The sequence below is a fragment of the Ovis canadensis genome, chromosome 12, assembly GCF_042477335.2.
Source record: "Ovis canadensis isolate MfBH-ARS-UI-01 breed Bighorn chromosome 12, ARS-UI_OviCan_v2, whole genome shotgun sequence".
In the NCBI taxonomy this organism is placed as follows: domain Eukaryota; kingdom Metazoa; phylum Chordata; class Mammalia; order Artiodactyla; family Bovidae; genus Ovis; species Ovis canadensis.
Genome location: NC_091256.1, coordinates 22,966,657 through 22,988,419, shown reverse-complemented (window position 1 = coordinate 22,988,419; position 21,763 = coordinate 22,966,657).

Here is a 21,763-nt window from a genome sequence, read left to right as displayed (position 1 = left end):
GATGTTCAAACTTATCAGTTGATCCCAAGATCATTTAATTCTCTTTAGCTTTGTGCCAGCACCAGTTGCTATTTATCACCAGACTTGAAAAGGGAGAAAGAGGTTGGAGGGATGGCATGTAGATTTCTTTAAACTAAATTGTCTTATAGCATTATATTGATATTATGTATAGAACATAATAATTGGATATATGTATGTTTGGGGAAATGATTACATAAATAAATTTAGTTAACATCCATAACGCATAGTTAGCAACTTCCAAATATATAAAACAGTATGGTTAACTATAGTCATTGTGCTGTAAAGTACAGGATTCATCACCTTATAACTGGAAGTTTATTACTTTTGACCCCCTATGCCCATTTCACCCAACTCTCCCTCTGACAACTACCAATCTCTGTATCTATGAGTTCAGATGTTTTGATTCCACCCATCTGTGCGATTCATTTCACTTAGGCTAATGCCCTCAAGGTTCCTATTCATACTGTCAAAAATGGCATGATTTTCTTCTTTCTAAACTAATTTTCCATTATTTTATTCATTCACCCATCAGTGGACAATTACTTGTTTCCATGCATTGGTTATAAACAATACTGCATGAATATGGAGGTACAGATACATTTTTGAGATAATGTCTTGTTTCCTTTGACTAACTACCGAGAAGCAGAATTGCTGGATCATATGGTAGTTCCATTTTTAATTTTCTGAGGAACCTCCACACTGTTTTCCATAATGACTGTACCAACTTACATCCCCACCAACAGTGGAAGGGTCCTCTATTTCCCAAGCCCTTGTCAACATTTGCTACTACTTGTCTTTTTGATAATGGCCTTTCTAGCATGTGAGAAGTGGTATTTGATTGTTGTTTTGATTTGCACTTTCTTGATAATTAGTGATGTTAAGCTCTTTTTCATATATCTATTAAAAAACATCTGCATGTGTTTTTTGGAAAAATGTCTATTCAAGTCCTCTGCCCTTCTTGAAATCAGATTGTCTGGGTTTGGGGGTTTTGCTTTTTGTTTGTTCGTTTGCTGTTGAGCTGTATAAGTTTTTTTGTGTATTTTGGATATTACCTTATCAGATGTATGTTTGTAATTCTTTTCTCCCAATCAGTAGGTTGTCTTTTCAGTTTGTTGATGGTCTCCTTTGCTATACACAGCATTTTAGTTTGATGTAATCTCACTTGCTTACCTTTGTTTTTGTTGCCTTTGCTTTTGGTGTCAAATCCAAAAATATCATTGTCAAGACAGAAGCCAAGGAGCATATCCCCTGTTTCCTTCTAGAAGTTTTATGGTTTTAAGTCTTAGATTCAAGACTTTAATCTATCTTGAGTTCATTTTTCTGTATGGAATATAAAAATGACAAAACAGAAACATCAATTAAATAGAGTTGGGGGGCCAGAATGGGGAGCTCTCCTGATAGCAGAGCCCAGCAAGAAGAAAGACCCCTATTATTTCTTGGCAAGGACTCAGCCAACAAAAACACATGAACTCTCTGTTTACTATAATCCTCCCAACTTCCTTTCCCTCCTATAAAAGTATCCTTCTTTCATTGCTGTATGGGGACTTTCATGTAGCTCACCATAGTTGCAGGCCTTGAATTACAATTCTCTACTGATCCCAAATAAACCCATCTTTGCTAGAGCAATATCTGGCAATTATTTCAGGTCAACAGGTGTAAGATAGTGGTCCAGTTTCATTCTTTTGTATGTGGCTTTTCAGTTTTCCCAACACCACTTATTGAAGAGACTGTCCTTTTCACTGTATCTCCTTAGGTTCTTTGTTATAAATTAATTTACCATATAGGCATGGGTCTATTCCCAGGCTCTCTATTCTGTTCCATTTATCTGTGTGCCATACCATATTGCTTTTATTACTGTAGTTTTGTAGTACAGTCTGAAATCTGGGGGTATGATAGGTCCAAGTTTGTTCTTTTTCATGATTACTTTGGCTATTCAGGGTCTTTTGTGGTTCCACACAAATTTTAGTGTTGTTTGTTCTATTTCTGTGAAAAATGTCATTGGAATTTTGGTGGTGATTGCACTGAATCTGTAGATTACTTTGGACAGTATGGACATTTTAACAATATTAATTCTTCTAATTCATGGGCATAGAGTATCTTTTCCTTTATGCGTGTTTCCTTCAATTTTTTCACTGTTGTCTTACGTTTTCAATGCACAAGTCTTTCATTCCTTGGTTAACTTTATACTTTGATATTTTATACTTTTTGAGGCAATCATAAATGTAATTGATTTCTTAATTTCTCTGCTAGTTCATTATTAGTATATAAAAATGCAGCTAATTTTTGTATGTTGATTTTGTATCCTCCAACTTTACTGAGTTTATTAGTTCCAACAGGTTTTTGGGTGGAGTTTTTAGGGTCTTCTATATATAATACCATGTCATCTACAAAGAGAGACAATTGTATGTCCTCCTTTCCAATTTGAAAGGCTTTTATTTTATCTAACTGTTGTAAATAAGATTTTCAATATTATACTGAACAAAAATAGGAGGAGTGAGCATCCTTGTCTTGTGCCTAATCTTAGAGGAAGTGCTTTCAACTTTTAACTGTTGAGTATGATGGTACTTGTGGGCTTGTTATATATGACATTTATTATGCTAAGGAACAATACCTCTATACCTACTTTGTTGAAAATTTTCATCATGAACAAATATTGAATTTTATCAAATGCTTTTTCTGCATCTGTGGAAGGGATCATATTTTTATCCTTCATTTTGTTAATGTGGTATATCACATTGATTCACAGATGTTGAACCATTGTTACATCCCTGGAATAATTTCAACTCACTCATAGTGTATGATCCTTTCAATGTACCATTGACTTCAGTTTGCTGATATTTTGTTGAAGATTCCTGCATTACTGTTCAGTGGGGATATTGGCCTATAATTTTATTTTCTTGGTGTTTGATTTTGGTGTCAGGGTAATGCTGACCTTGAAAAATGATTTTTTAAATGCTCCCTTCTCTTCTATTTTTTGCAAGAGTTTGACAAAGACTGGTATTAATTCTTCTTTAAGTGTTTTACAATTCATCAGTGAAGCCATCTGGTCCTGAACTTCGTTTGTCAAGTACAATGCATTTTTAATAAAGCCGTTTCAAAGAGAACTCTGTGTCTTAATAAACAGACAATATGAGAGGTGTGCTTACCCAGACAATCATTCTCCTAGAGAAGACTAGTTTAATTTCAACATTGTAGTAATTCTGACACTAACTCAATAGAAGCTCTTTCTCCTTTACATCAGTTATACTTAAATGTTACTGAATCAAAACAACCAAAAAATTAAAGAAAATACTGTATACTGGCAACCTATAACAAATACGCCAAAATATCAATAACTTGTCCAATTTTTCATGACATAATGATCAGTAAATGCCAGGTCATTACTCTAGTAGATCTCTAGGTCATTGTAGCTTCATGGCTGAGAACTGAGGCCAGGCCAAACTCCCCATAAGGGACCATATAATCCCATGTTTGATCCTCTCCCAAAATTTTACATGCCCAAAACACTAGCCCAAGTAAGAATCAGAATGCTCTTCTTCTTAAAGACCAATAACTCCTAATGCCTTTGGTGCCTTAGTCCCTGAATCCAGGGTCCTGGCTCCTCCACCATGGCTAGAGTGCAACTCCTACCAACACTCTTAGATGGTCATCATTCCTTAAGGTTTGATACTTCCCTGATGGCTCAGACGGTTCAATTCCTGGGTTGGGAAGATCTCCTGGAGAAGGAAATGGCAACCCACTCAGTATTCTTGCCTGGAAAATCCCATGGACAGAGGAACCTGGTAGGCTACAATCCATGGGGTCACAAAGAGTCAGACACAACTGAGCAACTTCACTTTCACTTTTCACCTTCTTTAAAAGATAGGTTCAGACAGGAGTGCTCCATGACAAAACCAGCCTGTGTGCCAAATAGGATAAATTCTTTACTTCAGTAACAGACACTGCTCTAGGTCAGTGTCTGGACTGGAATTATGTGCTTCCAGGGTCAACTAATTCAGTCTCACAACCAGAGCTTCTGCTTAACCTCCAGCCCTAAGCCTGAGATAGAACACCCATCAGACACACACATTCTGGTAGGGATGGATTCAATCTCAGGAGTGGCACTGCTCTTCCCTATAGACAAACTGAAATGAAGCCTGCACGAATTAATTAAAAATGTTTAACAACTTTGGATTCCAAAAGAAAGGCATCGTTATGGGGCCCACCTCCTCAGAGGAAACTCCTCTACTTTTATGCAAATTTATGGTTAGGGGTGGATTCTTAATGAAAGGTTTCTCCCTCTGCCTCTCACGTAGTAACTAAACTCAAAGGGGCTAAGAGAAAAAGGGTAACATCTACTGCCTACACCCTGAACAAATACTCTGGCATAGCTAAAATGTCATTTTCAAGGGCTATATATATATACACAAGGACTATATATATATCACAAGGACTATACACATATATGTGTTTATATAAATATATAGATAGATAAATATGTGTGTACTTATATCTGTGTGTAATGCCTTGTAGATGATAATGTTATCAACAAAAACTACCTGTTTAATGAAAGGTAGCTATTGTTAATAAAAACATAATCATACAGTACATGGATTCTGCTGGGCCACTTCTTAACTAAATATAGAAAAAATCACATGGAATGGCAACCAGCATTTATTTCCACTTTCTTAGCCTTCTAAATATTCATTCATATATATATATGAAAGTGTGTTAATCACTCAGTCATGTTCAGGGAATTTTCCTGACCCAGGGATCAAACCTGGGTCTCCCACATTGCAGGTAGATTCTTTACCATCTGAGCCACCAAGGAAGCCTATATGTGTGTGTATATATATATATATATATGTATGTATGTATATATATGTATATATATATATATATATATATGAGAGAGAGAGAGAGAGAGGTTATGTCCTCATATGACACATAAGCCCTCATTTATATATAGGCTTCCTTGGTGGCTCAGATGGTAAAGAATCTGCCTGAAATATAGGAGACCCAGGTTCAATCCCTAGGTCAGGAAGATCCTCTGGAGAAGGGAATGGCTACCCACTCCAGTATCATAGACTGGAGAATTCCATGGACAGAGGAGACTGGTGGGCTACAATCTATGGGGTCACAAAGAGTCTGACATGACTGAGTGACTAACACTTTCACACTTTATATACATAAATATACATATATATACATATGTACATGCAATGGAATACTACTCATCCGCGGAAAAAAAGAATGAAATAATACCATTTGCAATAACATGGATGGACCTAGAAATTGTCATACTAAGTGAAATAAGCAGAAAGACAAATACCATATGACATCACTTATACATGGAATCTAAAACATGATGTAAATGAAGCCTGTCTATGAAACAGAAATAGAGTTACATAGAAAACAGACTCGTGGTTGCCAAGGGGGAGCAGGGGTTGGGGAGGGAAGTACTGGGAGTTTCAGATTAGCAGTTGTAAACTAATATATACAGGATGGACAAACAAGGTCCTACTGTATAGCAAAGGGAGCTATATTCAATATCCTGTGATAAACCATAATGGAAAAGAATGTGTGTCTGTGTGTGTGTGAATGTGTATCATACAATCTTCACAACCACCCTATGAGAAAGCTACTATTATTATCCTCACTTTAAAAATGGGAAAATTAAGGCCCAAGTTCACACAGCTTGGAAGTGACAGAGCAAGCATTTAAACTCAGGCCATCTGAACTCTGGAGTGTTTTTAACCACTGGGCTCCACTGCTTAAGGTAGAATCATTTCCCCTGGAGCACCACCAGGGAAGGTGTTACTCTGATGGTCCTGCCATCTCATATTTTTTAAGATGATCCAGGGACCTTAGGACTTTTTGCAGCTCACACTAGTGGAGCATCTATATCACTTCAAGAAGTTCAAAGACTGAACTGGTCACTTATTTAGGCAACAGTACAATATGACTTCCTGGCCCCTAGTAGCACTGCATGGGGCACTGAGAATGTACAGGGTAGAGAGAAGATGGCCCTGCAGAAGCCCAGCCTAATGTGATGGTCCTCAGAGAAAGTTGGGCCTGTGGCAAGGTAATTGGTTTAGCAGAGGTCATGAGAATGGGGCCCTCATGATGGGAGTAGTGTCCTTATAAGGAGAGACACTGGAAAGTCTGCTCTCACTCTCTCTGTCATATGAGGATACAGCAAAAAAGTGGCAGTCTGTCAACCCAAGGAGGAAGTCCTCACTAGAAACCAATCATGCTGGCACCTTGACCTGAGACATCTGGTCTCTAGAAAATAAATTTCTGTTGGTAAGGTCACCTGGTCCATGGTATTTGGTTATGGCAGCTCAAGCGAAGACAGACACAGACAATGTTTAATGACAAAGACAGGATAGACACTCAAATCTGTGTTCATGGGAGAGATTCAAACAAGAGTGGGAAACCATACTTAGAGGTTCACTGGTATTTATGCATTTTAATAGAGAAAGTAAACAGGGAAGGATGAGTGTTTATCATGCTGGCAGATAATATTTTTCATCACTACTCTTGATACCACTTACTGAACATTTAACATAATATCTTCTCATTTAATCCTCCAAAACAACCCTATGTGAACTGGAATTTAGAGGGACTAGGTCATCTCCACACAGCACACAGCAATATTGGCAGGACAAAGATGGGACCCTGGCTCTGACTGCAAAGCCCCCCAACTCTGCCTTGCAGCATGCAGAAGGTAGCAGGACAGGTCTGGGTTTTTTCTGGCCAAGCTTCCAAAGCAGCTAAAATCCAGGAGGATGGGAACTCAGCAAACACCACCTAGAATGAAAACCCAACAGGGTACTTCTTTTTAGCTCCTTCCAAAACAAAGGAAAGGAGCAGCTTCTTATTGTAACATGATTCTCCCTTTGGAATTAATCCAGGGTGAATAAAAAGATAGCATCAGCCGAAGTTGCACATGGAGACTGTGATCAATCTCAAAAAATCCTAAAAGGGACTTTGCTAGATCTAGATAATCATTGCTTGTGTCATTTAATCTTAGATCATATTTCCTTTTGGGCTTCCCTGATAGCTCAGTTGGTAAAGAATCTGCCTGCAATGCAGGAGACCCTGGTTCAGTTCCTGGGTTGGGAAGATCCACTAGAGAAGAGACAGGCTACCCACTTCAGTATTCTTGGGCTTCCCTTGTGCCTCAGATGGTAAAGAATCTGCCAGGAATGTGAGAGATCTGGGTTCGATCCCTGGGTTGGGAAGATCCTCTGGAGAAGGGAAAGGCTACCCACTCCAGTATTCTGGCCCAGAGAATTCCATGAACTGTATAGTCCATGGGGTCACAAAGAGCTGGACATGACTGGTTTTCATTCTTTTCACTGTTCATATTTCCCTTCAGGCAAGTGTGAAAACTGGGAAGGATTTGATGCTTAAAATTTACCAGGACAGTACATAAAGATTTTGGATTTGAAATCCAATGTATTTTGTTCTACCTTCACTCGGAAAACCTGTGCTCTAAAGTGAATTAGTGGAAGAATGATAAGTTGGGTGACGCTTATGGAGCCATTGCGGTATGGCTACATTTTCTGCCTGAAGCTCTCTGCTCATTTGAGCATTTCATTCTTAGGAACAGCTCAGTAGTTAAGAAAAATTACCCCACAAATCAGTGAAGGCATTCTTTGTCAAGCATCTGGCAGGTTGTTAAATGCATAATTTCTTTCTTTCCCAGCCAACTGATTTCAGCATAATGTATTACCAGATGCCTTTTGTTTCTGAACAAACGATGATAGGAAGCAATCTCTGTCTAACCACAAGGTATAAATAGTGAATAATATTGGTTCTCTTTAAAATGTAATGCAACAAACTGTGGAGCCCTGAATTCAAAGACACACTGTGCAACTTTCTCTCAATTTTTTATGGGTATTTTCTTTCTCCCAAGATTATTTTAAAGAATAAGGGGAATGATACATGCAGAGATAAACAGATGATAAATGTTTGCTCTACTTGTTTTGCTACAAGCGTAAATTCTGTCTCAAGAATTACAAAGTATTCATACGTGTGAGCAGAATTCAATACCATAATCAAGCTTTAAGAAAATGTTCTATTGATAAGTATTTTAAAATATTCATAATTTTTGTTGCTCTGTTTGCTAATTAAGCAAATTCAAATTTATATAAAGTGTAGTATTTAATGTTTACACAATTTTACTTTTATCTGTCAAATAACATATCCCTCCTTTTCCCAAAAGAATTTAAAACAGATTATAACAAGAGATATAGCTAAGAAAAGTAGAAATTCTCCAATCAAAGGACTAAAAAGAAGATGCAGACATTGTGACTATAGGATAACATCATAGCTGCCACTGAGGTTCCGCATCCCCTCACACTAAGGTCTAAAACATGACAATAGATAGACAGAATGAATAATAAACAGTGAATCACTGTCATTACTGAATAGGAAAAAATGCATCTTCCCTTTAAAGAAAATGAATTTTTCCTGGCACTAAACTCAAACCAAGAATTTAGATGTTAAGGGAAGAGAATTGGTAAATAAAAAAGAACTATATTCTTAGAGCCCCTCTGAATAATCTTTACAACATAAATCAGAAAGTCTCTGTGGAGATGAACCATGACGACAACATTCCAGGAATTCCAAGATGATGGGATCACACACACAAAGATGCTGAAGCAAAGAGGAATATCACTTCCTTGGGGCTAGAGTAGATGAATATCATAAAATCAGAGGACTCCAGGATCCAGGCAGTGGACAGAGGCTATGATGAAGCCAGGGACAAAACAGCAGGGGTATGCTGGGGTCTCTGGCAGACAGAGAAGACAGGCTCCCAGAAGGTATCCCCAGCTGTAGAAAGGATACCAACAACACATTCTTTGCAAGGAAATTCAACCTACAGGCCATGAGATTATATCCCCAGTTCAGTTCAGTTGCTCACTCGTGTCCGACTCTTTGAGACCCCATGGACTGCAGCATGCCAGGCTTCCCTGTCTATCACCAACTCCTGGAGCATGCTCAAACTCATGTTCACTGAACTGGTGATGCCCTCCAACCATTTCATCCTCTGTCATCCCCTTCTCCTCCTGCCTTCAATCTTTCCCAGCATCAGGGTCTTTTCAAATGAGTCAGTTCTTCACATCGGGTGGCCAAAGTATTGGAGTTTCAGCTTTAATATCAGTCCTTCCAATGAATACCCAGGACTTATCTCCTTTAGGATGGACTGGTTGGATCTCCTTGCAGTCTAAGGAACTTTCAAGAGTCTTTTCCAACACCACAGTTCAAAAGCATCAATTCTTCAGTGCTCAGCTTTCTTTATAGTCCAACTCTCACATCCATACATGACTACTGGAAAAAACATAGCTTTGACTGCAGGCAAACAAAAATCATGTGTGAAATACTTCCAGTCAGATACACTGTCAGTAATTACATGCAATATCAAAACGCAGTTTTAAGCACAACCTGCAAAACACAGTTTTAAGTACCAAAAGGACATGGATAAACCTGCCCTGGGTAATAGTTACCACATGACTCATAATTTTAGCCCTGAAAATATAACTTCTCTGATTTAGGAATACAGTTCAGATATTTTATATATATATATATATATATATATATATATATAGTCTAACAATCTAGATAGTATATTCAAAAGCAGAGACATTACTTTGCCAACTAAGGTCCATCTAGTCAAGGCTATGGTTTTTCCTGTGGTCATGTATGGATGTGAGAGTTGGACTATGAAGAAGGCTGAGCGCTGAAGAATTGATGCTTTTGAACTGTGGTGTTGGAGAAGACTCTTGAGAGTCCCTTGGACTGCAAGGAGATCCAACCAGTCCATTCTGAAGGAGATCAACCTGGTATTTCTTTGGAAGGAATGATGCTGAAGCTGAAGCTCCAGTACTTTGGACACCTCATGAGAAGAGTTGACTCATTGGAAAAGACTTTGATGCTGGGAGGGATTGGGGGCAGGAGGAGAAGGGGACAACAGAGGATGAGATGGCTGGATGGCATCACGGACTCGATGGATGTGAGTCTGAGTGAACTCTGGGAGTTGGTGATGGACAGGGAGGCCTGGCGTGCTGCGATTCATGGGGTCGCAAAGAGTCGGACACGACTGAGCAACTGAACTGAATTGAATGACCATGTGTGTCAATGTATTGACTATATGTATTTATAATATGACAATATATATATTTACTATATATATTTTTACAATTCTGTTAACTAATTCATTTATAATAGATTTTTAGTATAATCACTTCTAATTTTTCATTTCTAGGCTTCAAGGGACTAAAATATTTAGTCTGTTACTGACTGGATTTTTTTTTTTTGCATCTTTTTGAAATACTTTTAAAGACATAGTCAACACCTGAAGATATTCTCTATTTTGTAGCCCTATCTAACCCCATTGTCTTCCTCAGAAGTAAATGACTTGATGTGAATCCTTTCAGTCCTTTTAAAGATACATTTATAGTCATATAAATGCAAATGGAGATATATTTAGGTTTTTTTATATGAAATATTTATACAAGTATTACATAATGTGTTACAACTTGGTTTATTCAAGTAAAAAAACCAAATTCCTCATGTACAGAAACCCCTATACACATTTTTTATTTATTTACTTTGAAATGTTTTTCAGAAAGCATTTTAATCCCCTGTTATTTAACTAAACGTATTATGTCAAAATGTATCTTCTTTAGAGTCAAATTTTTACAAGGTTTTTGTTTGTCTTAGGGCCTATTTATAACTCTGAACTTCTAAAAGTATTAATAAGAATTGATGGGTATCCTATGTTAATAACAAGAACTCTTGAGTAGAAATTGATCACAGATCAAGTAAGAAAACGATCATCCACCCTGTAGAATCTGGTCTTAGAAAGTTCACTCAGCTCACTCAGTTTATTACTCTTCCCTTAAAGAAGAAAAGCTTCCAACTGGATCTCTCACTGCTACTCTCAATGTTCTGCAGTTTCACTAAAAGTCTTGTCCATATGCTTCTTGTTCTTTTTGCTTCTCTGCCTGACCACCTGCCTCTCCTAACGACGATGAGACCTTTGCCTACGGCAACATGTGTTCAAGCTCAGCGTGCCTTCAAGAGCAGCTCACTAACCCTCTCTCCAAAATCACTCACTTCCTTCTTTTTCTAATCTCAGCTGTGCTCCCTTGCACAAGGCACTAGAAACTGAGTCTAAGAGAATTAGGGAATCTCTCAATTGCCCCCTAGTCCTCGTGTGCAGTAGTTCTAACAATGCACACTCTTGGTGAACCCCCACTCCATGTATCGCATGCTCATCTCTGTGGGGTTCATGCAAGTCCCCCTTGTGGGTGGAGCCTGATTTACCCCCCAGGCTAGACAGAGGACGTAGAGGGAAGGCCTGCTTGGAGAGCACTCAGTGGTGATTATTTAAAATCTCACGATGATTTGGAATCTTACTATTTTTTTTGCCTTTTAACAGTTTTATTGAGGTTAACTGGCATACAATAAACTCCATATATTTATAGTATAAAATCTATACCTAAACGTGTTTGTAAGTTGTGTTTTGACACATTCATGCAATGAGAGAACCATCAGCCCAATCAAGACAATGAACATATATACACCAGCCCCAAAAGCTTCCATGTCCCGTTTTGCATGTTTAATTCAAAAATTCTTTCTTTAGTTAGGTGATTGTATAATTAGATTATTCTGTATATAAATGATATTAAACTACCTCAGGCTTAACCATAGTTGCTTAATTAAATTTCAGCAAGGTCCACATCTTCCAGCTTTGGTTAGGAATCATCTTATTTCCTGAAGTACTATTTTTCAAACTTTTTCTGAGGCAACCAATCTTATCAGTACTCTTCTCATTATTGGGAGTGGTTCTAACATAGCCTTATGATAAAAATCCTTAGTCCTGTATATGGCTTAACTGAGAGAAGTATCTCAGCAGATTTTTCAACACAGTCTAAAAAAGCAACTCTACAAAATACTCACGCATCAGCAATCACTATACTATAATTATAAGATTTTAGAACAAGAGGCACTAATAACTTGAAAAATATTTAAAGAAACAGAAGGAAAGTTAGGCTGTTCTTGTTATTCAGTTGCTAAGTCACGTCTGACTCTCTATGACCTCATGGACTGCAGCACATCAGGCTTCCCCATGCTTCACCATCTCCAGGAGTTTGCTCAAACTCATGACCATTGAGTCAATGATGCCATCCAGCCATCTCATTTTTTGTTGACCCTTGTACTCCTGCCCTCAATCTTTTCCAAAATCAGGGTCTTTTCCAGTGAGTTAGCTCTTTGCATCAGGTGGCCAAAGTATTGGAGCTTAAGCTTCAGCATCAGTCTTTCCAGTGAATATTCAGGGTTGATTTCCTTTAGGATTGACTGGTTGGATCTCCTGGCTGTCCAGGGGACTCTCAAGAGTCTTTTCCAGCACCACAATTTGAAAGCATCAGTTCTTTGGCACTCAACCTTTCCTATGGTTCAATTTTCACATCTGTACATGACTACTGGAAAAACCATAGCTTTGACTAGATGGATCTTTTTGGCGAAGTGACCTCTCTGTTTTTCAATACACTGCGTAGATTTGTCACAGCTTTCCTTCCAAGAAGCAAGCGTCTTCTAATTTCACGGGTGCAGTCACCATCCACAGAGAGCCCACGAGAAGAAAATCTGTCATCCCTTCCACGTTTTCCCCTTCTATTTGCCATGAATTGATGGGCCTGGTTGCCATGATCTTTGCTTTTTGAATGCTGAGTACAAAGTCAGCTTTTTCACTCTCCTCTTTCACCTTTATCAAGACACTCTTTAGTTCCTCTTCTTTTTCTGCCATTAGGAAAGTCAGGCCTCTTGCTTAATAGCTCATAAAATAATTCACTCAATGAGTATTAACCCCACCACCAACACCTCACATGCACACCAACCCTTGAAGATCACCTCTAAAGAAAACTTCTCAGCCATGACACCTTCCACGGCACTGTGAATATCAGAGAACAAACTCCAAAACTAAACTACTCTAATATTCAAGGAACAGAACTGCTTGAAACAAATCTTTTATGATAATATATTTTTAAAATAATGACCTCATAAAAAGTGAAGAATGGTTAGCACAGGGAGCATCGCATGATAATGATGAAATTTACCAGGCAACAAAAGGCCAAGCCACAAGACCCAGACAAGACTGTGTAGATTTCACTCCAAGCTGGCAGGGGCATCACAGCAAATCTCTGGTGATGCATGAATTGTGTCAGTTTCCACTTGTTGACTGGAGGTGAGGTAGAGGGTGGATAAACATGAGACTGTATCTGTGTGTCTGTGTGTGTGACTGACTAGCTTTTTGAGAGGCTAAAATATCTGTAAACAATTGCAGAAATGACTTCATCTAGAACAGACCAGTCCCAGAGACTCTGAGAACATTATCTTCCACTGAAGTTTAATTCCTTGATGATGAACTGACCTTAAAATCTGAGAAGAGTCACATGTGCCCAATTTATCTTGCACCTCCAAGACCGAACAGTCTGTATCCAGACATGGTTGGGTGAGGAGTGACAGAATTCATAAACGCAGAGGAGAAGAAGCCCAGCTGTGATAGCAAACACGTGGACTGACAAAATAGGGCTTATGCTTTCAAAACAGGCACTTCTGTTTCTCTGCACATTTAATAACTGTGAGATAACACTGCAGTCACAATGAAACAGAAAGAAGGATGGAAGGAAGGAGGGATGGAAGCGCACCGGTCAGAAGCAGAGAGTGCAGCAGTCAGGCCACCTGGGCTTGAAAGCAGGTGCCAATATAAAAATACAAAGTTAGACAGACTCTTTATTCTTAGTGAGCTTCATGTGTAAACTGGAGATAATACCACAGAATCTTCACTGGATCATTCGGAGGATGAAATAAATCAGTATAAGTAAAGTTCAAAGAACAATGCGTGGCATACTATAAGCTACTATCATCCCAGTATTTCTTTTTACCATCTGAGTTAATTTGTATTTAACATCCAAACAACTGAGGAGAAATAGGTGAAGATAAAATAGCTTGGATCTTAGGTGGCAGGGGACAGGAAACCAGCTTATTTTTTAATGGGACTTATGCTAAGAGAACTGGAGTAAGGTGTTTGTCTTGTGGATCCCTTGGGCAGATGGTGCCCGGTAAGCCTCGTACATAGTGGAACCACAACTCCAACACCACCACCACCAACAATCGAACACCACCAGCCTCCCCCATTGCTCTTTTCCATGACAGCTTCCCTCTTCTCTTCCTTTTTGCAAAGCAGCTTCCTCCTCTCTGAAACCCTGTCTGGAAATATAGGACTGACACATGAGCCTTACATGCCACATTTCAGGAACTCAGCGGCAGGTTCACTTTCCTCAGTTCCAGTTTTGAAAACCTTCCCAGGGAAGGCTTTCTGTAGCCCGTCCCCCAGGCAGCTCTGAGAGGTCCAGGTGGATGAGCAGGGACAGCTCCCAGTGCAGAGTGAGGCTGTGGGCACTCCTGAGCATGCTGGGACATTTCCTAAAAGGTTTTTACACGAAAAGAAGATGACATGAGGGCACAAATACAGTTTTTCCTCGAATCCGTGCCTGCCTTCTCCTCTGTTGGGTTTCCTCAGTTGGCTTTTCTCAAAAGCTGAGTAAGACTCCAAGAGCAAAAGGAAATCTCTAAGCTTCATGAAAATCCCCCACACTTGGAGAAGAACCGTGTTTGTATGATGCTCATTTCTGAATGGGTCTTGCTTGTTATATATTATTTGTTTGGTCTACATTCCAAGTCTAGATGCCAAAGTTACTTGGAAGAATCTCATTCTTGGTCCTAACCATGGGTTTCTGTTTTTAAGTTTCAACTTAGAAAATCCTGTAAACTGATTCGTGTAGTTGAAATGTTTTGGTTATGTACCATAACAGTTTTAGTAAACAAGAACCACTTTATGTTCTGTTTAAAAGTCTGTTGCAATTTGTTTAGCACGTGGGTATGTGTGTGCATGTGTGCGTGTTTTTTAAATGACATTTTCAGAATTTTTATTTTCATTAATAAAGTGATATACTTCCCTTAAAACACCTCCTGACACACCATTAGGAAGACACTGTTATCCTCTTATGTGCGCTGTGTGCTCAGTTGCTCAGTCGTGTGCGACTCTTTGTGACTCGATGGACTGCAGCCCACCAGGCATCTCTGTCCATGGGGATTCTCCAGGTAAGAATACTGGAGTGGGTACCCTATCCTTTCTCCAGAGGATCTTTCCAATGCAGGAATCAAACGGGGTCTCCTGCACTGCAGGCAGATTCTTTACCAGCTGAGCCACCAGGGAAACCCGTTCTCCTCTTATATGTAGGTGCAGCTTTGAAGTGCAGTGCCTGGCAACAGAAGTGGCTTGACCAGTAATTCTTTAAAAACCGAGTCAGGGACAGTGGCCAAGATATCAGAGTAGGAAGACCCTCAACTCACCTCCTCCCAGGCACAGCAAAATTATAGCTACTTACAGAGCTAAGATCTATGAAAACAACCTGAGGACTAGCAGAAAAGATTTTTCACAACTAACAACATAAAGAACTACAAGGCAGGCAGGAGGAGCAGAGACATAGCATAATCAGGAGTGACACCCCCAGGCTCAGCGACCCACAGAAGGGAGGAGAAGCACAATCCAAGAAGTCCTCCCCAAGGAGCAAAGGATCCAGCCCATATCAGGCTCCTCAGCCCAGGGGTCTTGCACTGGGGAAATGAGCCCCCAGAACACCTGGCTTTGAAAACCTGTAAGACTTATATTTGGAAGAGCTGGAGGGCTATGGGAAACAGACACTCCGCTCTTACAAAGCATGTGCAAACGTCACATACTCCATGTCCCAGGGGAGAGGCAGCAGTCTGAAAAGAGGCTAGGTCAGACCCACATGCTCATCTTGGACAGCCTCCCAGAGAGGCAAGAGGCAACCAGGCTCCCCCTAGGGACACAGATGCTGGCAGAGCCATCTTTAAGAGCTGGTTTTACCACAATAACACCGGCACTGGCACACACGACTCTGGAGCCCTCCCTCTCGCCTATTGGCACTGGGAGTTTACCTGCCCATCAGAGGGCCAGGAGAAGCCCTAGGCACACTTGGACATGCAGACAGCATTTCAGGGAACCAGCTCCACCCACCAGCAGCAGCCCCATTCTTCTGAGGCATCAACCAGTCACACAGAAAGCTAGCCTCGCTCTTCAGCGGAACCACAGTCACCTCAGGAGGCAGAGCCTTGCCCAACGGGGCCAGAGGTCAGCCCAGCCCACAAGTGCAACCACAGGAGTTGCCCCACCATAGCAGAAGGGCATGAGCGGCCCACACAAGGGCGACACTAGAGTGTGCAGATCTGGGGACCAGAGGGAGTGTGGTCCTGGGCCCCCCGGAGGTCTACCACATGAGACCACTTCTCCAAGATCAGAAAGTGAGGCTGACCTACCTAACACAGAGACAAACTCAGGGAATTAGGAACATGAGGAGTCAGAGGAATATGTCCCAGCAAAGGAACAACATATAACTTCACAAAAACAGAAAGAAAGTTGAAATGAGCTATCTCTCCAGTAAAGAGTTCATCATATTGAGTCATAAAGGTGCTCACTGAATTCGGGAGAGGAGTAGATGAGTACAGCAAAAATGTCAACAGAAGTTTAGCAATTATAAAGATAAACCAAACAGGTCTAATGAATGCAACAACAGACATAGAAAATACACTAGAAGGAATCAACAGTAGATTAGATGGCAGAGGAGCAGATCAGCAAACTAGGAAACAGTGCTGGAAACCACCCAAACTGAAAAGGAAAAAACAGAATTTTTAAAAAATGAGAATAGTTTAAGAGACATCTTGGACAATATTGTGGAAAGGAACCCTGAGGAAGAAAAATTTTTATGCATAGGCAGCAATAACTAAATTTAGATTGAAGTTAACTAAATGGATTTTGTTAAGTAAGCTAATGCAAGACTGGAATTGATTCTTCTTTCTGTTAAAAGTGCTCCTATTTTTTTTTATAACAAATTGTGTGAGTTTCTGTGCCCTCAGTGAAAGTATTAGTCATTCAGCTGTGTCTGACTCTTTGCCACCCCAAGGGCTGTAGCTTGCCAGGCTCCTCTATCCATGGGATTTCCCAGGCAAGAATACTAGAGTGGGTTGTCATTCCCTTCTCCAGGGGAATCTTCTGAACCCAGGGATCAAACCAAAGTCTTCTACATTGCAGGCAGATTCTTTACCATCTGAGCCTTCAGTTCAGTTCAGTCGCTCAGTCGTGTCCGACTCTTTGCGACCCCATGAATCGCAGCACACCAGGCCTCCCTGTCCATCACCAACTCCCAGAGTTCACTCAGACTCACATCCATCGAGTCAGTGATGCCATCCAGCCATCTCATCCTCCGTCGTCCCCTTCTCCTCCTGCTCCCAATCCCTCCCAGCATCAGAGTCTTTTCCAATGAGTCAACTCTTCGCATGAAGTGGCCAACGTAATGGAGTTTCAGCTTCAGCATCATTCCTTCCAAAGAAATCCCAGGGCTGATCTCCTTCAGAATGGACTGGTTGGATCCCCTTGCAGTCCAAGGGACTCTCAACAGTCTTCTCTAACACCACAGTTCAAAAGCATCAATTCTTCAGCGCTCAGCCTTCTTCACAGTCCAACTCTCACATCCATACATGACCACAGGAAAAACCATCTGAGCCTTAGTGATCCATATTTATTTTCTTTTTAATCATTTCTGTGGCTTTGGTTAAGTGAGTAAGTTTTGGTTCAATTACCTATGATCCTGTTGTGTTTTAAACCTTTTTGATATTTCTAGAAACTTCTCAAATATTAAAATCTAACTAAAGCTATTTTAGCCTCCAGCTGACTCTGGATGCTTCAAAGAAACATCTCTGAGACATCTCAGAGAGGAATGTTAAACTAAGTTTGTTTGGTATTTTTTATTTTATTTTTTTTCACAGACGTAGAGAATGAATTTATGGTTACCAGAGTGAGATGGGTTTTGGGAAGGGATATATTAGGAGTTTGGAATTGACAGGAAAAAACTGCTATATTTAAAATGGATAATCAACAAGGGCCTATTGTATAACACAGGGAACTCTGCTCAGTACTCTGTAATAACTTAAATGGGAAAAGAATTTTAAAAAGAATTGTTGTTGTTGTTCAGCCACTCAGTAGTGTCTGACTCCCTGTGACCCCATGGACTGCAGAACGCCAGGCCTCCCTGTCCTTGACCACATCCTGAAGCCTGCTCAAACTCATGTCCATCAAGTCAGTGATGCCATCCGTCCATCTAGTTCTCTGTCATCCCCTTCTCCTCCTGCCCTCTATCCCTCCTAGCATTAGGGTCCTTTCTTTTTTTTTTTTTTTTTTTTGATTATTTATTATTTTTTACTTTACAATACTGTATTGGTTTTGCCATACACTGACATTAATCCGCCACGGGTGTACATGAGCTCCCAATACTGAACCCCCCCTCCCACCACCCTCCCCATATCATCTCTCTGGGTCATTCCAGTGCACCAGCCCCAAGCATCCTGTATCCTGTATCGTACCTAAACTGGCGATTTGTTTCTTACACGATAGTATACATGTTTCAATGCCATTCTCCCAAATCATCCCACCCTTTCCCTCTCCCTCAGAGTCCAAGAGCCTGTTCTATACGTCTGTGTCTCTTTTGCTGTCTCGCATACAGGGTTATCATTGCCATCTTTCTAAATTCCATATATATGTGTTAGTATACTGTATTGGTGTTTTTCTTTCTGGCTTACTTCACTCTGTATAATAGGCTCCAGTTTCATCCACCTCATTAGAACTGATTCAAATGTATTCTTTTGAATGGCTGTGTAATACTCCATTGTGTATATGTACCACAGCTTTCTTATCCATTCATCTGCTGATGGACATCTAGGTTGCTTCCATGTCCTGGCTATTATAAACAGTGCTGCGATGAACATTGGGGTACACGTGTCTCTTTCAATTCTGGTTTCCTCGGTGAGTATGCCCAGCAGTGGGATTGCTGGGTCGCATGGCAGTTCTATTTCCAGTTTTTTAAGGAATCTCCACACTGTTCTCCATAGTGGCTGTACTAGTTTGCATTCCCACCAACAGTGTAAGAGGGTTCCCTTTTCTCCACACCCTCTCCAGCATTTATTGCTTGAGGACTTTTGGATCGCAGCCATTCTGACTGGTGTGAAATGGTACCTCATTGTGGTTTTGATTTGTATTTCTCTGATAATGAGTGATGTTGAGCATCTTTTCATGTGTTTGTTAGCCATCTGTATGTTTTCTTTGGAGAAATGTCTACTTAGTTCTTTGGCCCATTTTTTGATTGGGTCATTTATTTTTCTGGAATTGAGCTGCAGGAGTTGCTTGTATATTTTTGAGATTAGTTGTTTGTCAGTTGCTTCATTTGCTATTATTTTCTCCCATTCTGAAGGCTGTCTTATTTCCAGTATTCTGGGAGGTGGATCATAGAGGATCCTGCTGTGATTTATGTCAGAGAGTGTTTTCCCTATGTTCTCCTCTAGGAGTTTTTTAGTTTCTGGTTTAGATCTTTAATCCATTTTGAGTTTATTTTTGTGTATGGTGTTAGAAAGTGTTCTAGTTTCATTCTTTTACAAGTGGTTGACCAGTTTTCCCAGCACCACTTGTTCAAGAGATTGTCTTTAATCCATTGTATATTCTTGCCTCCTTTGTCGAAAATAAGGTGTTCGGTATTTTTAATTTCAAAACATTGTAAAGTATTTGAAGGTGAACTTTAGGTTATAACGTATGGATGAGTGTCGTTAATATAGATATTCCTAAATTTTATATGGAATTCCTAACATCTGATATGTCCTGATACAATGTTATCAGTCATAATTATGGTGATTATTCTAAAGTGTTATATGTTATAGAAGTATCCAAATTTCCTGCTAATTGCACTGTACTCAAATTTTTAACCATGTTATTTTAAGTTTGTTTTTTATAGACAATCATAATTTTGCATTGCTTTCATAAAATGAAGATTTTCAAGAAGACTCATAAAAAAAAATCTAAACAAATGCTAGCTTCTGATAGCCTTTAACTAATGCCACTGAACTGGATAATAAATGACAAATTCTAACGAAAACCTGATTACTTCACGCTGATCAATAGGAAGTAATTACAAAGGACTGAAGAAATGGATAACTATGACTTATAACTTTAACTTTAGATGATATGTCAGCTTTAATCTGTTTTCCAGTAAACCTTTTTCTCTTATGCTGCAACCTATAACAAGTTGATAATGTATGCTTTTGTAAACGAAGGTGAAATACTTATCTTTTTGTCTCTACCTGATCCTGCCAGAATTTGCCTTTTTCAGCTGCTTTCCTGTGTACTTGATAGTTTACTACAGCTGGATTACAACTAGTTATACTAACCATTGTTTTCATTTGTTCTTTGTTTCCAAATTGTTTATGCTTTGTGACTCTTCTATATAATGACTTTGTCAATGTTACTAGCTACATTACTTATATCCTGTCTATTTTATAAGATTGTTGTCTCTTACAGTGTGTAACCAGGCCTTCAACAAATGTAATGATGACTAGGCTACTTGAAGCAACTGATCAGAAATAAAGTTCTGTATGCAATCAATAATTGTAATAGTGTGATTCTAGACATGGGAAAAAGCAACAAGGGAAATATCTCCTGGATCATAACAGATTAGAAGATAGAGGATAAACAGAATCTTTTATTATTTATCAATGAGTCTACTCCAAAAATGAACACCTGGAGTGACACAGCAATGAGAACTTTTCCATGACTTGGGTTAAGTCTCCCAGCACCACGGTACAAAATTGGTCATGAAACGTCTCCCAAATATTGGTCGAATTTCTGACCAAGATGAAGGACCGAGAAATGGCATATTTCCTGCCATATCAATAAACAAGGATGTCACAGTCATCAGCAATTCTAGCCTTCCAGGGTACTCAGAAAGGAGGACAATACTTGCAATCTAGCAGCCATCAGGCTGCAGCCACTCCCTATGCTGAGCACTGAAGAACTCAGGATGTGAAAAATCACAGGATACTGGCCCCAGATAGCTGAGATGCATATGAAAGGGATGATTTCAATGAGCCCAGACTCTTGCATCCTCCCATATATAGAAAAGTGCTAAATTCCTTAATTTGAGATATCTGGTTTCTTTAATTCACAAAAAAAATACTTTTGATGTTCAGACTACCTGCCCTTTGTTGCAGACTTCTATATAACCTGACTCCTGCCCCACCTTCTCAGAGCAGTTCTCTCAGGGTGACTTGAGATGCTGTCTCTTGGGTTTGAAGTCCTAAAAATTCCCACCAAATAAAACATAATTTTCAACTTTTAGCTTGTGACTATTTTTTTAAGCAAAAAACATCAAGCATATTAACATTCACATTGTAGGAATCATAAAAGGAAGAAAGTGAGGGGAAGGGGCAGAGAACTTACTTCAAGAAATAATAGCTGAAAACTTCTCTAACCTGTGAAAGGAAACAGACATTAATATCCAGAAAGCAAAGAAAGTCCCAAACAGATGAACCAAAAGAGGTTCATCAAGACACACTATAATTAAAATAGCAAAAATTAAAGATAAAGAGAGAATCTCCAAAGCATCAAGAGAAAAGCAACAAAAACACAAGAACACAGGCCTATCAGCTGACTTTTCAGCAGTTTGGCAGGCCAGAAGGGAATAATATAATTCATTCAAAGCAAGTCGCTCAGTCATGTCCAACTCTTTGCGACCCCGTGGACTGTAGCCTACCAGGCTCCTCCGTCCATGGGATTCTCCAGGCA